This window comes from Vicugna pacos, chromosome 11 (genome assembly GCF_048564905.1).
Source record: "Vicugna pacos chromosome 11, VicPac4, whole genome shotgun sequence".
Taxonomy (NCBI): Eukaryota; Metazoa; Chordata; class Mammalia; order Artiodactyla; family Camelidae; genus Vicugna; species Vicugna pacos.
This window is the reverse complement of record NC_132997.1, coordinates 34453190-34469572: the sequence shown is the minus strand read 5'-3', so window position 1 is coordinate 34469572 and position 16383 is coordinate 34453190.

The window sequence follows — 16383 nt, the reverse complement described above, 5'->3', positions numbered from 1 at the left end:
AACAGAATGTGGTAATAAAAAGTGAAACTATCAAAAAAAAGTTAGCTATTTTCAAAGCATTACTATTAATAACTAGAATAAAATACAAATAAATAACACAAGAGCCAACGGATGGTGAATGAAGGGCCTAGTGTCTGAAATCCTCCAAGCCTTATCTTTCTTATCTCAAAAACAGGGATAAAATAATAAAACTCAAAATAATGCAGTTATGAAGAGAGGTAGGTCAGTTTCTGATGAGGCTAAGGGAACATCCATGTGAGCCTGAATAGCCCGAAGGCCAGAAGTCCTGGAGTCCTGCTGACCGAGCCAATGCAGGGGGGCCTACCCGTTGTGCCATCTGGTGGTAGTTGCCACTCCAGCCTCAGTGTAGACAGGGTATGGTTCTGGTTCCTCGTTCTGTCTGGGATGGACATCAGGAGAACAGCAGCATGCCTAAGAATCTCCCATGCTCACTGATGCCCGTCTCCTCTTCATGCTTGTCCGGGAGGATGATGAAGATGGGGACCCACTCTTTGCCTCCTGTTCTGGAGAAGAGCTTACGTGCTAAGTCCTCACCTTGATGTACCCTCCCTCCTCACAGTTGGAAAGGGAGCAAACTTAACCCCCAACCCAGGAAAGTCACCCATGGCATAACATTTCAACTTGTGGCATCTCAAGTCTGTGTTCCTATGAGACTTATTCTTGAGAAATAAAAAAGATGTGGTGTGTGAAAGCATCTAGCATGGAAAAATCAATGTGGAGCTCTTAGGAATGAAGAAAGGGAAACTTAAAGAAGAAGGAAAGAAGGCAAAATACCATCTGAGGTGGAACATGCCTGGAATGAGGTGTAAACAGGAGACAAAGCCTTGGCACTGCAGTTGATGGAAGCCATGGGGAGAGACAAGTGGTCAGCAGCTGGCACCACCCCTGAACCTCGGTCCCCATAGCTGGCACCTCTTCCTCCCTCAGTGACTAGCACAGGTGGTCTCCTTTCAGCATCACCACAGACCCTGCAGCTGGGTGGGAAGACGCTGAGGATGACAAAGGCCCACCCTTTCCTGGCTCTTGTCCTACCTGTCACCCAACAGAACAGGACGGCTTATCAATTATTACCCCAAAGGCGATGCAGCTATAGGAAGGATGCATAAAGCAAGGATGGCCTGTCTGCTTCCGAAGTCATCCCACTTAGGCCCGGTTTATGCTAAAAACATTGTGGTCTCCAACCTGTGCCTTAAAATATGTGAGGAGTACAAAAGGGAAGACAATCAATGAGGAGGCTTTATTCTAGAGGTGATTGGCTTGCATCACGGTCCAGTTTTTTGTTGGACTTAACAATGTGAGCTGGCGGTCTGTGTGACAGACCTCTCCTCAGTCTCCCTGCAGGCCATCCAAGCCAGAAGGTAGCAACTTGACCTCCTCCACCCCTCAACTGTCACAACTCCTGGGGGACTGACAGATAATGAAAGAGTCTCAGACCTCAGGCTTCTTGTTAGAGGACCTGCACCAGGAAGACAAGGTCCTGGGTCATACAGCTTTGAGAACAAGTGGGGCTTATATCCAGGAGAGCTGGAAGGCTGTAGGAAACTGAGATTTCTAAAGAACTAACACACAGATTCACTCACACCGAGTCAGAGCACAGAGGCAGCAATATGAAAATTGCCTAGGTCATATATGAAGGAGATTCAATGACTAATTTTACTTGGAGTGCCAAAGGGGCAGGAATCTGTTGGGACACTATCTGAGGGCATAAACTCTTGAAGGTGCCACTTTTTAAATTCTCCCTCTACCTAGCTGGCACAGCACACAAATGGGTGCCATATCTGACATGCACCATCTACCTTGTTAACCTCATTTCCCCTATCCCAGCATTCCCCTGCAGACCTGTCCCAGCTGGTGCCTCCTCAAAGCAGCTCCCATCATGCCAAACCCAGCAGGTGGGCTCACCTGGGACTGATGCTGCCCCAGAGGGGTTCCCACCTCTCTACACCCAATTTTTGGCCTCCCCCAGACCAGCACCTCCCCCAACTCCCACTCCAGAGGATTAGATCCACCTACCAGCATTGCAACTAGGACCCACAGCCAGCCCAAGCAGAACCAGTCTCATCCACCATGGTGCCCACAGCAGCTGCAGCGAAGTCTGGCAGCAAGCCATGCCAGGGGCAAGCGACACTCACCAGGATGCCGACAATGGTCATGGCCAAGCCTTGCAGCCAGACATGCTGTGGGTTGTATGAGTACAGAATGATTGTCAGTTATTGGCTGTTGCCCTTTGTGATCTTGTGGCTGACTGGGAGCTGTGGTCCAGCACCCCGAGACAATACTGCATTTCACTAGCCCAGGATAAGATCAGAATTCGAAATCTGAAGTACAGTTTCTACTGAATGCATATTGCTCTCACACTATCATGAGGTCAAAAAAAATCATTAGGTCAAATCATTATAAATCAGGGAACGTCTGTAGTCTGTTTCCAAAAAGTTTTTCATTTTAGTTTTTATTTTTCTTTAACCCAAGTTGCCTTTCTCTTTTTCCCCCTTTTATCCTGTTTATTACAAATTCATTTGACAGTATAGATTTCCCTCTAAACCCTAATTTTGTTGAATTCTATAATTTTTATATGAATACCTTATTACTATTGAGATCCAAACACTTAATAATTCCCATTGTGGAAATTAATTTTGTTTCCAAAATGCATTTTTAATGTTGTCTTCTTACTGTTTCTAATTAATTGTATTGCAACCTGGGGATAGAATGTGATTTATGAAAGGTGTCAAGGTTTCTTGGCTCATCCAGCACATCCTCAATGTTTCCAAATGCTCTACAGGAGTTGAGAAGAACATGTGTTCTCTGTTGGGTTCAATTCTTTCTGTAAAAGTTAGAGATATCCCGATCTGTTCTCCTGTTTTGTGACAGCCTCATTTGTATTGTTTGCACAAATCTCTGGAGCTAGTGAATCTTAAGGTATCCAGGATGTTTCTCTGCTTAGGCTGAAGGGGTAGAGTGGAGAGAAGCCAGAGACCTACTGTCCAGGACTGGCACCTTTTCATTGGCTCTCATCGTGTCTTACCAGGCAACCACCCTCCTGCCCTCGCCTGTGGTGAGCTCAGTGGGTGGGAGCTGCAGGGCGGAGATGCGTTTCCCCTGGGTTGGGGCGGGGGCCCCACCTCCGTTGTAGCAGCTGAGACACTGCCCACTTCCCTGCTTCAAGATAGCTCTTGTTGGCCAACTGGCTCCCAACTGACCTGGGCTCCTGGCCCGCCCACTGTGTGGAAATGGTCCGAGCAGGGATGAGGAGGAAGGCAGTTTCCTGCAAGGGCGCCAGGGCTCCCCGGGGGGCCCTGCTGCTCTGACACCAGAGTGTCGGGAAGTCCTACACCCCTTCCTGAGAGCAGGCAGTTCTCCTCCTCAGGGGGCTCTCAGGGTGCCCCCCTCAGCCTGCAGCCCAGTCTCTCTTGCACTCCATTTTACCCTGCTCCTTCACCTCTTCATCCTCTGGTTTCCCACACCAGCTCACAGCTTCCCTGAGGTTTCTGAGAGCCGATGCTAGCGTGGTGCGGAGTGTGGATTTTTTTTAAAGCAGAGGCTTGAACAAATATTTACACACTCATGTTCACAGCAGCCTTATTCCCAATAGCCAAAAATTAGAAGCACCCTTCAGTAGATGAAGGGAGAAACAAAATGGAATATGACAGCCTTAAAAAAGAGGAAGAAGATTCCGACATTTGCTACAAGATAGATGAACCTTGAAAATATTATGCTTAGTATAATAAGCCAGACACAACAGGATAAATTCTATGTGATTCCACTTATGTGAGGTACCTTTAGAAAAGACAAATTCAAAGGGATAGAAAATAGAACAGTGGTTGCCAGGGGCCGGGGGACGGGAGAGTCCGGGGTTGTCTCATGGGCTGGGGTTTCAGTTTGGGAAGGTGAAAAAGTGCTGGAGGTGGACAGCGCTGGTGGTTGCACAATATTGTGAATGTACTTAATGCCACTAAAATGGTTCAATGGAAAGTTTTATGTTATGTATATTTTACCACAACTGAAAAAAAAAAAGGCATGGATTTAGGAGCCAGTCTGCATATTTCCAATCCTGGCTTGGCCACCAAGTCGCACAGCCCTAAGCAGGTTACTAAACCTCCTTGTGCCTCAGTCCTCATCCACACAGTGGGAATCCTAGTGCCTTAAAGCATGGCTCTGGGGCGCGGGTAACACGGGCAGAGCTGTTAGCGGTCCTGGCCCAGTGTTAGCTGCTACCTGGGCTGGGCTCCTCCCTGGGGGTGGGCACTGCCAGAAGGGAGCTCAGTTTACCGTCTTGTTTATCCCCAGCCTTCTTCCAGGAGGGCTTAGCCATGCTTCTCCTCCCGGCCAGCCTCAGCACCCCTCCCCTGCCCATCGCGCCCTGCTTGTTCCTTGACCCCCAGTAACATCTTGTCCATGCTCAGCTCTAGACTGGCCTCTCCCAGCTCCTGACCACTGGCGTCCCCAGTTCCCGGTGGGCTCGGCGCAGGCGTCCATCTTCTGTCTCCTAACACGTTATTGCATCTGTTTGCGGAGACACCTGCTTCTCCCACTGGATGTTAAGTCCCGGACAAGGTCCTCGGCTGTGGCTGACCGGATCCCCGGGGTCCTCCGGGGTCCTCCGCTGCTGCAGCCAGCCTGCCCGGCTCTGCAGGGCAGCCCCTCTCCCAGGAACCGACCACGGTGTCACAACCCTTGCTGCCCTAACACCCAGCCCTGCTGCCGGGCCCGCAAATGCTGTGGGACTGGGCAGGACGCGTGTTCTCCTCTGGGGGTCGTAGTTTCCCCATGCATAATGTAAACAAACGAGGTCGTCGTAGCTCTGATCCCGTGTGCCTTTCGGATGGTAAGCGGTGTGGAGTCGGTGTAAGCCTAGAGGGGCCACCCAGTGAGAGCGAGTGTGCGGGCACGCGTGCGAGTGCGGGTGAGAGTGTGTTCGAGTGCGCCGCGCGCACGTGCGTGTATAGGTGCGCGTCTGTGTGCTCAGAGAGAGGACGGCCCTTCCTCCAAGCAAAGCGGGAGACTCTCTTACCCCCCTGGGGGGATAGAGGACGAGGATGGTTCGGTGAAGAGCGGTGGGGGTCGCTCTTCCCGGGATGCGCGCGCCGCGGGGCTCGGGCTGCGCTCCCCGCCCTTGTCCCCGGGAGCTACACGCAGGGGCCAGGAGGGGGCGCCGCAGACAAGCAAACGCGCGGGGACGGCAGGCGGGCCTTCTGACTGCCGGGGAGGTGCAGCCCTCGACGCTGAGCCATGCCTGCGGATGACAGAGAGAATAATTATTAGTCACGACAATGATGGTTTACTTAGCACTTATGTTTTCGGGCACTGGGCTGACTGAATAAAGTACATTGTCCCATTTTATTGCTCCAATATTTGGAACTCTCTATTTTTGGAAATCTGTTATTAAAAAACACCCGGAATTGAGTTAAAAGTACTAAAGACCTGAGCTCTGCTATTCGATAGTTGTGTGACTTTGGTCTTTCAGCCTGAGATTCTTCTACATAAAATAGATTTTTTTTCAGCATAACTGTATGTGTGCACATGCACACAGGTGTGTGCGAGTGTGTGCATGAACGTGTGTGCTAACACTTGTGTTTTCATGGACGTGTCTCTGTGTGTGTGCTTGCACGTGTACGTTAAGGCTCCCAGGGTTGGAGTTTTAAGAGTCACAAGGAGATGCCAGGAAGGAAGCTAGGAATTTGGTGCCCAGGAGAGAAGCCACGTTCCAGATGCACCGTGGGGTCGTGTTCTGGGGCAAGAGGCTCAGAGCCTGCTTCTGGTCAGGAAAGAGGAGGGTAGGGGCTGGACCAGGGCCGCCCTGTGCTTCAGGGGAGCACGACTGAGAAGATGGAGAGAGTGGTCGGAGAAGGGAGTGGAAATAGGGGGCACCGAGGAATGCACAGGCTGCCAGGAGGGCATCTTGGCACCTGGGCTAAGGCTGTCCCTTGAGGAGGCTGCTGTTGGCATTGTGCTTGCGGGACAGAACAGAAGCCCTGGAAGGAGGCCCGAGCATTATGGACAAGTGGGCATAAGACAATGATGGTGCCACTTGAAGGCACTACTGAAGCAGGAAGGAGATGGGTTATTCAACAGGCGTGGTTGGGACAACTAGTTAATCCATTGAAAAAACAAAACATAAAGTCACTCCTCACACTATGGTTTTAAATAAATTTCAGATGAATTAAACCTTTAAATGTCAAAAAGAGGGAAACCTAAAAGAAAAGGCTTATGAGCAGGTGGTTAATTTGGGCTGATCCCAGGAAGCTTGGGTGAGGGAGTGAAGACGGGCAAGGGCGGCTGAGATGCTGGGGTATTTCTCAGTTTTTGTGCGTATGCTATGTATCTCCATTATGGTCTTTATTATTCTCTTCCCTCTGTTAGCTTTGGATTTAGTTCTTTTATTTTTATAGTTCTATAAAATGTAAAGTTACCTTATTTATTTGAGATCTTTCTTCTTTTTTAGTATACTGTTTATAGCTCTACATTTTCCCTCTTGGCACCATTTTTGCTGCGTCCCATACATTTTGATTTGTTGAGTTTTTATTTTCATTTGTCTTATGGTATTTTTAAATTTCTCTTGTGATTTCTTCCTTGATCTATTGTGTTGTATAAAATTGTATTGTCTAATATTCACAAGTTTTTGGATTCTCCGGGTTTCTTTCTATTGGTGACTTCTCACTTCGTTCCTTTGTTGGAAAAGACACTTAGATGATTTCCATCTTTTAGAATTTCTTTGGACTTAAACTGTGGCCTAACGCATGATCTACTGAGGAGAATATTCCGTGTGCACTTGAAGAAAACCTGCATTCTGTTATTGTTAGCTACAGTATTCTGTGCAAATCTGTTAAGTACAACTGGTTTATAGGGTTGTTAACATTCTCTCTTACTTTATTTTTCTATTTCCTAATATTACTGTCTTGTTGTTCTACCCTTATTGAAAGTTTGGCATTGAAGTCTTCAGCTTTTGCTGTAGATCTGTCTACTTCTCTCTTAAATTCTAATCGTTGCTTCTTAAATTTTGATATTTAAGTGCATATCTGTTTAAAATTGTTATATTTTCTTGTTGAATTGACCCTTCTATAAATGTAATGTAATGCCTTTCTTTGCCTTTTATAACAGTTTTTCACTTAAAGTCTACATCTAATATAGTCACCCCAGCTGTCTTTGGGTTTCTGTTTGCACGGAATATGAATCCTTCCTTTCCTTTCTAAGTATTTGTGTCCTTACATCAAAGTAAGTCTCTTGTAGACGGCATGCAGAAAAATCTTTTTTTTTTAATCCATTCTGCCAATCTATGTTGTTTGGAGAGTTTAATCCATTTACATTTGAAGTAATTACTACATGGAAGGACTTCTGCCATTTCGTGACTTGTTTTCCTATGTCTTCTAGCTTTTTGTTCCTTATGGTCTTCATTTCTACCTACTTATATGTTTACTAGATTATTTTGTAGTGACAGGTTTTGATTTTCTTATTTCCTTTGTGTGTATTCTATTATAGATGTTTTCTCCGTAATCACATAGGCATTAACCTGGTAAATGCCTGTGGTAAAGTTTAACAGTGGTAAAGTAACAGGATAGAGTTTAACGGTCTTATTAGAACTGAACTATCTTAACTTCAATCACAGACAAAAACTCTCCTCTTACACTGATGGACATACTATCCTCCTTTGTGTTATCAGTGTCACAAATTACAGTACCTACTGTGCCCCAAAACATTGATTTATAGTGACTGTAATGGTTAAACTCTGTAGAGAATAAAATATTCATTCAAAAGAAGACTTATAATTATACCAGCTTTTATATTTGCTCGTGTATTTTGTTAACAGAATGTTTTTGTTTATGTGACTCCAAGCTGTCATCTGGTGTCCCTCCACTTTAATCACAAAGACTCCTTTTACCATTTCTTACATGGCAGCTCTAGTGGAAATTAACTCCTTCAGCGTCTGTTTATCTGTGAATACCTTAAATTCTCCCTCACTCATGAAGGACAGTTTTGTAGAGTATGACATTCTCGGATGACTGCGTTTTATTTTTTGTAGCACTTTAGATATATTCTCTATTTCCTTCTGGCGTCAAAGTTTTATGAAGAAAAATCTAGCCTCTTCTGTCTTGTTACTTTCAAGATTCTCTCTTAGTCTTTGTCTTCAACAGTTTGATTATAATGTGATTATATAGTGTGGATCTGCTTGTTTTATTGCATTTGGAGTTATCTGGGATTAGTGAAATTGCAGGATCATGTATTTCAAGTAATTTGCACATTTTGACTGTTACTTTTTCAAAAAAATCTTTTACTTCTTTCTTTTATTTCCTTCTACGATTCACACAATATGTATGTTGGTCTTCTAACAGGTGTTCTATAGGTCCCTTAGACTACTTTTATTCATTCCTTTTCTTTATGCTTCTGACACTCAATAGTATCAATTATCCTATCTTCAACTTTGTTGAGTCCTTGCTTTGCTTAGTAAAATCTGTTACTGAACCACTCTAATAAAATTTTCAATTTATTATTGCACTTTTCTGCTCCAGAATTTGTGTTTATTTTGTTAATAATTTATGTCCTTGTTGGTATTTATTTTACTCATGTATTGTTGTCCTGACTCCTCTGTTTCTTTGTCTTTATGTTCCCTTACCTCTATTTAAGACAGATGCTTTTAAGTGTTTGTCTAGTAAGTCTGATGCCTCACCTGCTTTGGGAATGGTTTCTCTAATTTGATTTAGTCCCTTTTACTGAATAATGATCTCCTGTTTCTTTGTATGTTCTCTGATTTTTTTGTTAAAAATTGGGATTTTTGTTATTATAATATGGTACCTCTAGAAAGCAGAATTCGCCACAGCTTACTGGGTTGCATTTGCTTTTATCTGTTAATGAAGATGTGGGTCATAGTCTGTTTATTCTGAAACTTTTCCAAACTACATTTGCAAAGAGTATTCCCTGTCGCATGTGATCAATGAAGTTTCTGTTCTTTTAGCTCTTATTCAGCAAATGTACAGGCAGAGATTTCCTTGAATGCCAGGATCTGAAACAAATATAAAACCACCACAGAATTGTACACACACACACACACACACACACACCCATACAGAGCAGCCACCTCTTTCATTCTTTCGTCCATTCTTTGCAGAATGGTTCTTTGCTGGGGCATCCGTTAGCCCTTAGCTAGATTAGCAGTGGACCTAAGGATCAGCCTAAGGGGAAAGCTTAAGTTCTTCCCAAGGCTTTCCTGAGGATTCTCCTGACCTGGGCACATGTGTCAGCTTCTAAGTTCATCTACATTCACAGCTGCTTTTGAATATCCTAGTTGACTCCAGGCAAGAAAGGAGAGTTTTAGGCAATAATTTGTGATTAAGATCTACACTGCTCCCTTTGGATCAAGGACAACATAGAACTGGGCCAGTGGTCAAGACCAAAACTGCCACCATGCCAGGGGAGGAGTGGGGAAAGGGTGGTGAAATATGCATCAAAACTCTCCTACCGTTTTGAAGTTAGCTGTTTCTTGAATGCGTGTTTGCTTTATCGTTGTAAATGTTTTATCGTCTCCTAGAGCTCATACAAAGTGTGTGCTGACAGCTTACGATTGTTCAGTGTATCTACAGGAGAATGAGGGATTCGAGTTTCAGAATCTGCCATTTTGGTGACATCCCCCATGCTGCAAGTTTTTATTTACATTTCAGTGGAAATGCTTGACCATAAATGTAAAATCAAGCAATATTATGTTCATAACAAAAATCTTGAGACTCCTGACCCTCTCCACCCCTCATCTGAGCCCACTCCCCAGAGGAGGTGCTTACAAATCTTCCAGATATTTCTTCTGGCATTGTGACCGTGTTTCTAACACCACTGTTTCCTGATGTTTGAGGTTTACACATTCTCAACTGTGTTTTTGATATGGGGGAGGAAATTTTATCTTTCCTATAACTCAGCTCCCCTGCTTGACCTTGCCCCAGCCACTCCCATTCTCCTGGCATAATTATCACACTAGGATGTTTTGGCCTCAAGCTTTAATAGCAGAGATATACTCAAATTTCTGGTGGTTCTTGTCTTTCTACTCCCATTTAAGAGCGGGACACTAAAATATGTTGGAAGCTCTCTGTGCCAGAAGTCCAAGTCTTCCAAACTGTCTCCTTTTGTTATACCTGTAGGTCCCTGTGACATTTTCCACCACCAAAGCACCCGTGTGCTTCGATAAAAACCTTCCTTCAAAATAATCAACCTTTTCCAGAGAAGGTGGGTGGGTTGAAGACTCTGTTTCCTCTGTATCTTCTTTGCAAAATCCTCTTCACTGAGGGAAAATGCAGAGGAGAGGAGTTATGAGAAGGAAAATGGAGAGTGGTGCCAGTAGTTAGGAAAGGAGCTGCCTTGCACTGAAGCATAGAAGCTCCCACGGAAAAGTCTGCATCGTGGGTGGGTTGACAGTGTCTCATGCTTTGCCACCCACAGTTGTCACACACAGCAGTGTCACCCAGATCTGCCAAGTTCACAGGGTTTTGCAGCTAGACCTGGGTTCAGATCCGTGCTAACCATGGAAATTTTGGAAAATTCCTTGACCTGTGAGAGCTTCCATTTTCTCATCTATAAAATGAGAATAATGATTATATCATAGGATTCTTTTGGAACTGTAAGCCATTCGTGAATGTATCTTGTATATACACACTCCATGAATGATAATCCTACTATTGTTAGAATTATCTATCCTTAACTTACTTGCCATCTCTTGACAGTTGAGATGCAGCCAAAGGGAGGTAGAAGGAATGGAAGAGAGGAGAAGGATGCTCTTGGGTTTATGGAAACCACACACATAAATATGACATTCAGGATGTTTAGGGGCATAGTGATCACTAGAGGTGAAATGAAGGAGCTCCCGGGAGTTCCTCAGACTCACATGTCATCTGAAAGACATGAGCCAACATTCACTGGCAAAGAGCCCAGGACAGGGCACCGTCCTCAGGTTCCCCGCTACCATCTGCTGAACCTTGGCAAAGCACTTAGCCAATGAGACGCACACTTGCCCCCTATAACCGGGCTCGTGCAGACCTGCCGAGGTGTGGAATCGCAGGGACATTTGCACCCTGGCCAGTTCAGCACATCAAGTCTTTCCCACTAGACAGAGGGGTCATGAAGCCTCAACGCCTTCCAGCCTCCTCATTCTCCACTCAGCTACTACAGTGGGAGCTGATGAGAGTGAGAAACTCAAAGTGGGGACAGAAAGGTCCTGCAGCTTCCTGTGCGTAATGACTCCAGGACAGCAGCATCCCAAACCAAGCTCTGCCTTTTCCTGTAAGTGTTCCCCAGAAAGGCTTTCTGTGTCCAGAGTGGCTCAGCTTTGCAGTTTGATAAGAAAGAAAGGAAATAAAATAGTCTGAGTAGCACATCCTCTCCCAGCCAAGACCAGGGTGCCTGCTGGTGTGTCAGTAACCAACGCGTCCTCCCTTACTCCTTGTGTATCAACCATCCTGGTTTGCCACCAAAGTCCCTCATCCCCAAGCATACAAGTCTGGTTGGTCACCCTCCCCACCCCCACACTGACGAAAGCCGTCCCCAGAGTGACCCGCTGACGTTGCTGAGGGAGGGCGGCAGCCTTCAGCTCCGTGGGGTGGGAAGGAGTTGCTAGAGGGTCTGCTGGAAACTGGGGAGGGAGAAACTGCCCACCCGGTGGAGGTGCTTTATCTCTCGTAATCAGGTCTTATTTGTTTTCAGGTTGAGCGGCGTAGGCGACAAATGGAAGGACATTTACAAAGTAGTGGATAACATGATGAAGTGGCACACAAACTACGGCTGGTGCTTTGTTCTGCTGGGCGGAGTGCACTCTTGAGACTCGGGAGGCATGGGAGCCCCTCAGGTCAGGAGCGCAGAGCCCAGGGTGGTGACCTGAAGCACACTGGTTCCATCGCTCCCAGCAGCTTTCTTGGCTCCTGCCTGGGAGTCAGGCCACATTGTAGAGGACAGAGTCTGTCCAGAGGACCTCACAGATTAGGAAACAGCTGAACTAGTAGCATATAACTAAACACAGGTCAGATGGTGCCAAGGGCCAAAAGAGGAGTTCAAAGGATTTACTTGCAAGTTAAGGAAAAAAACTAGTATTCTTAGGGAATAAAAAGGCAAGGATGGCTTCTCAAAGGATGTCGAATTTTGAACTAGGTCTTGAAGGATAAGAAAAGACAAGCTAACAGGAACCATCAAGGAGACTTCCTGTGCAGTGACCCATCTGTTTGGCTGGAAGGCAAGGCTAACTCAGGGGAGGGCTGGCAGAGAGGCTGGACAGGACAGTTTGGGGCTAAGTCCACGGGGTCATAATGCCAAGCTTCGGGGCTTGGATTTCCTGGGAGCTATATATGATTTTTAGGTGGGGTCTAACAAAATTATGGTTAGGCTACAGGAGAAAAATCTAGTAATTATGGGTAAAATGAGTTGGAGCATAAACTAAGAGAAGATGGAACCCAGGAAGGGACATATGGTAGCAATTTAGCTAAAAGATAATGGGGATCAATGGACCAGAAGAGAGTGGAAGAAAAAGGGAAAGATATATATGAATTGTTACTGAGAGGTAGAACAATTTCTTTGAGGTGAGAGGCAGGCAGGGAAGACAGGCAAGGGGGGAAGTGTGGGAAGTTGAAGTTCCAAAGAATTTTACATTAGAAGAGAGCCCAGGGGAGAGGCCCTCATGCAGGAGCATGGGTGCCTGCACTCTTGTGCACGCAGAGAGAAGGTGCATTTACCTCTGTGTGTGTGTTTGTATGTGTGTGTGTGTGAGAGAGAGAGAGAAAGACCTGAGGGTGTTGGGGGATAAGGATGGAACATGTTGCCACCCAGACTCTCTCTTCCAGCAAGACATCACTTCTTACAGGCCTCCCAACCCTTTATAAAGGGAATGGGAAATTCCAGGGTTTGGGAAATGGGGCCCAAACAGAAGAGTTGGGGTGGGGAGCAGGGAAATTGGAATGTACCCCCTTCCTCGCTGCTCAGGGGTGTAATTTTGAGCTTCTCTCACACACGTGCTTCCTCCCCAGCCCTAAACTGCAGGTGTCCTTCATCACCTACTCGCAATACGGCAACGTCCTCATGCCCCTCACCTCAGACAGGTAAATGCTGTTTTAATCCCCTAAGGCAACCCTATTGGTGAGGGCACAGGGAATTGAGGGGCTCCCTGAGACCTCATGAGGACCCACTGGGTGCAGGCTGAGCCATCCTGGGCTCCCCTCAAATGCCCATGCTGACCCCCAGCCCCAGCTCCCGGGCTCCCGCTGACCCCTGGCTGCGCTGGCACTGGCCGACCCCTGTGCTGCCAGACCACCTCTACCCCTCTAAGCCCTCCCCTCCACCTGTCCCGTGTCCTCTCAGTGCTTTTCTGTTTTCCCAGATCGGGCTCGCTGTGAGCATTTCCTTGATCAGGTTTACAGATGTATGTATGCTGGTCTGTGTTGGGCACCTGCTGTGTGTCACTCTGTCCCAGGCCAGTGGGGGTGAGAAGGAGAGAGTCACACCTAGGGAGTAAGGGATGGGCTGTGTTGAGGAGCTGGAGGCCTCAGTGGAAGGGAGCTTGGTCTTGGTGGGATTGAAACAAGAGAGTTCACAAGTATGGTTCTGAAGATCTGGCTGGACTGGAGTTCAGGAACCGGGCCCAGCAGTGGGCCCAAAGGCCTGGAGGTGGGAAGATATGGCTCTTCTGAGCAGCTGGAAGTTAAGATTCTTATGGATGCAAATGACTGGAACCCAACTAAGAGTGGGTAAAGCACCAAAGACAGGCTGAGGGCATATAGACCTGGATGGTCCCAGGACTTGGGGCAGAGATGCTTTTCAGGACCTTGGAGAGAACCGCAGAGCTTCTGATGAGCCAGCACAGCAAGGCTGCAGGTGGGGGAGCAGGGCTGCCCCTGCGTGGAGACAGCACTCTCCGTGCCTGGCTCCCGGGAGAAGAGGGGAATGGGCTTCCTACTCGGCGAGCGAGGGAAAGGCAAAGTTGTGTGCATGTGTGTGGCTCAATTTTAGGAGAGAGACCGGAGTGGGTTTGAAGTAAAAGAAAGCAAGTCTGTGAGGAGGGACTCTGGCAGGAGGCAGGGAGAGAGGCAGCGGGAACTGGAGGTGGGTTTCTGGTGGAGGAGCTGCTCACGGGGGAGAGGAAGACCACTGACTTCTCCAAGGCAGGGGCTCAAGGCCGGGACCAAGAGAGCTTTGGTGAAGCTCATGGAAGGCCTCCCTGCTCTTCTCTGGAGGGAAGAAATCTTCCATGAAACAGGGTCCAGGAGAGAGAGGGGAGATCAGAGGAGTTGAAAACATGTGAAATCCTGTGTGGGGAGTGGGCGTACGCACTAAGAAGACATCTCAAAATCAACCATGGCTCTAGCTAATCAACCTAACACTTCCAGCTCACAAAGGACCCATAGAATCTTACTAGAAGCTGGGCTCATTTTGAGATTGGGCCTTCCCAGAAGTGTCCCATGGCCTAGGAGTTTAGGAGTGTGTGGCAGAGGGCTGTGGTAAGCCCTGGTGTGCAGGGTGAGTCCAGAAGTGGCCAGTGGAGCCTGATAAGAGGTGTGACTCGTGGGTCTGCAGAGAAGGTGGGGCCAGGAATGGTGCTTTCTGAGCCTTGCCCACTAGGGGGAGCAGGATGGAGATGGCACAGGCCACACAGGGCTTGCTCTGGGTGCTGGAGAATCCAGACAGCACAAGGACTAGGAAGCCCCAGGGGTGATGGCTTGATAAGTGAGAACTGGGAAGAGGTGAATGGGCTCTCAGGAGTTGAGGGGGTATTTTAAGAGCAGAAGGGATTGCTGAGGGTGCCAGGAGCCAGGGGTCCCACTATGAGCCAAGCTGGGCGTTATACTGGAGGGGCAGCACCAGGGAGAGCCCACACAGGCAAGAACTTCACCTGGCATCGTGGGTCCTGGGCAGGAGGCTGGGGAGGGCTGAGAGTTCCAGCGTATTTCGGGGTGCGATTGAGAAAACGGAAATCTTCCCAAAAGTGCCAAGACAGGTGTCTGGCTAGACTAGGCAAGTCCTGGTTTGGCCTCCACTGGCCATTGTTACCCACCCTCTCCTCATGGGCTGGGCTGGGAAGGCCTGGGCTCTCATATCTCACCGCACATCAGAATCTCTTCTGCCCACAGTGAGAAGCCAGCCTTCAGGATCCAGATCCTCCTTGGACTTCAAATCCAGTCACACTGGATTAGCCTGAGCTAGCCCCACCCCCTCAAGTGTCCCAGCCCACCCCTTGCCGCCGTCTGCTTTAACAGGCCGACAGCCCATCCGTCAGGCCTCTTTTCCAGCCTATTGTCTTTCTCCAGGGGCACATGAAGTCCAGGAGCCCAGCACTCTAACGAAGCGGCTCAGCTACTTCCTTTAGCACGGATCCCAAGGGGAAGTGGCTTGGAGGGACCAAGTGGACCGCAGGGGTCTGTGGCAGGGGCTGATGGGAAGGGGTGGGAGTGTCAGCAGGACGACCTTTTCCAAACTCAGCCTTGTCTATTGTAGGACCATGTGCCCTCACCAGAGATGTGTGAGCACTGGATTCCCAGGTGAATGGCCCTGGGTGACCCCTCTCACCCCAGACAGTCAAGGCAGGGCCCTTGCTGAGTCCCTGAAGTCACCTTCCTATGACAGAGATGAGCACATTGGAAGCCAGACCCTTCCCGTGGGGCCAGCAAAGCAGCATCCCCCACACTCACCAAACAGGGGGCAGAGGAGTCCTGAGCAAGGCCTGTCATGTCAGAGACGTGGGCAGGAAGGTCATGATGGGGTGACTTGTGTCCTTTCCTGTCCAGGCAGGTCTGCACGGGGCAGAACGGCGCCAGGACAGGTCTGTTTTTTGAGTTTTTTTTTTAATGTAGCAATCAACTCTCATTCCTCCTCTACCCTTTTTTCTGATTTTTTCAGACAAGAAATAAAAGCTGCTCTTAAAAGACTTCAGAACATAGTACCTGCAGGACCTAGAAACATGCATGAAGGATTGAAAAAGGTACAGACTCCACAGCTCTGAGAACTTATTCTGCTTTATCAAGTTCTTAGAGTCTTTTGGGCTCATCTCACTGCCCTCCACCCACATTCCTTCATTTTGTTGCAGGCGAATGAGCAGATGGAACAAACTAACTCGGGAGGTAAGTCGCCTGCTGCCGTCACTGCGCTCGGGTGGGACAGAGCCAGGCCCGGGCCGCAGCAGGGGCTGGCGCATACCCACCGCGGCCAGTTCCTAGCGCTGCCTCTTGGAGCGAGGTCCTCGCCCTCTCTGTGCGGCCGCTTCCTCCTCTGCGCAGTGAGGATGAAGCCACCCCCAGGGAGGTTTCTGAGAACCAGACGGTTCTTATTAGATATGAGGTTCTTGACCTGCAGTTGGGCTGCACGAGACAGAAAAGGGAAAAGCCAGGGGCTGCGAGCAGACAGGGATCAGCTGAGGGA